Source organism: Haemaphysalis longicornis, unplaced genomic scaffold (genome assembly GCF_048455015.1).
Source record: "Haemaphysalis longicornis isolate Haplotype H1 unplaced genomic scaffold, Haemaphysalis longicornis Haplotype H1 scaffold_11, whole genome shotgun sequence".
NCBI classification, from domain to species: domain Eukaryota; kingdom Metazoa; phylum Arthropoda; class Arachnida; order Ixodida; family Ixodidae; genus Haemaphysalis; species Haemaphysalis longicornis.
The window spans coordinates 7,923,911-7,925,667 of NW_027526214.1; the positions used below are offsets into that span (position 1 = coordinate 7,923,911).

General features: G+C 47.7%; 1 pseudogene; it reads right to left on the minus strand.

Moving 5' to 3' along the window:
• Positions 1-390: 390 nt before the first annotated feature.
• On the minus strand, positions 391-1,096 carry LOC144160819 (uncharacterized; annotated as a pseudogene).
• Positions 1,097-1,757: the final 661 nt, after the last annotated feature.

Genomic DNA, 1,757 nt, shown 5'->3' on the forward strand with positions numbered 1-1,757 from the left:
CAGGGGCGAGCACGAACGGCGCAGGTTGGAGTGCGGGAATGCCCGCGGGCAGCCCTCACGCCAGGACCTGGAATGTCAGGAGCGGCGTCAACATACTGCGGATTGCGGCGTCGTGTCAGGCAAGATAGGCGGCGAGTCTTCATTTATTCACATTCCTATTCTTTTGTACGTCTTTTTCGAAGAAACGTAAAAGTGACATGCAACACATGACACATTTTATGCTTACTCGCCTTTTTACCGTTAAAACAACAATTATTGCGTTTTGTTAATCATTCTTACATATATTGCTGAAGTAGACAACAAAATATACTATAAACGACTTAATTTTTTCAGGCTCTACGTTTCCAAAATTCCGTGAAGAGATACAGTTCCACCAATATTTCGCGGGCCTCACCTGTTTGAGGCTGTCCAGCAGTCAGCTGTGCAGGAGGCCGTTGATGCTTTCTTCAATGTAGCCACGCGGGACGCTTTGTGCTCTTTGTAGAGGATGTCCATCTGATTGACCAGCGACTTCCTGTTCATCACCGCTGCCGATGCTTGCAGTGCGTTGATCAAACACCGGAACTGTTCATTTTCAACGACCGAAAAACAGTGCATATCAGCGACCACGAAGTTCACTATTAGCTTGTCTATGCGACTTTGTGACAGAGCCTTAGGTCGACTCGCTGCTGCAAGACAGGGCTCCAGTGTCTGCGTCGAGCTTCCACCCGCGTGCCTCTTCTTCTCCCCAGCGGTAGGACCATGCTCGGCTTTCGTCTTCTTTGAGTCGAATTCCTTCAGGGCAGTCGGGTGTTTTTTTCTGCGCGCAACGAAAGTTTAAATTAGGTACACTCATTTCCACTGGATCTGCTTGGTTCAATATATCCAATGAAATAGACATGCGAAACCCGAATCTCCAAACCCGAATCCCTATAAAGATGAAACTTACCTCTAGATGCTTCCGCAGATTTCACGATGACGTCTTGCTCGTAGAGTACTCTTTTTTGCAAATGCAGCACAACACCGTAATGTTGGCGGCTGTCGTCTTCAACACCGAAAAATATTCGCGGTAGGAAGGCCAAGGCAACGGTTGCACTTGTTCTGTGTCAACAGACATGGCTGCCAAATGTCTACATGTTTTATTGCACTGGACCTATTCTCTAACGGAGGTCCCCCCGACAGTTTTCTAACTTCGGGACCTCCTCTGTACTGTAACATTTTGTTCATGTAAATGTATACATTCCTGAAATAAAGTTTGATTGATTGACTGAAAAAAAAAACCAGGAATATTACGGCCGCCGAACTTATACTATACCGAGCTGGAGGACAACACCGACAAAACAATCTGACAATGTCAACCTAATTTGTTTTCTCCTACAATGCCGTCACTTGACCGCCCCCCGTATCTGTCAATGCCAACCTAATTTAGTTTCGCCTACAATGCCGTCACTTGACCGCCCCCCGTAGGGAGAGATAATGGGAAAAATGGGGCGAAGGTGGCGCATCGATGGAAGACACTTGCAGGAAAGGGGAAACGGACGCGGGACCGGGAGTACATGGGTTGTCGAGGTGTTTTTGTGAAAGATACTGAAAAAAAGCGCTTCGTTAGATTTTTATTTCGTACTTGTGGTCGGAGACGGCGACGAATTTGAGCCATCGCCGAAGCGAAGTTTGTCCGTGGGCCCTAAGAGTCGGTCTCCCGCCCCAACCCCCAGCTGCCCCAATCCCCGGAATGAGACAAGATATTTCCCAAGGGAATAGAAACAGAAATGAACGCT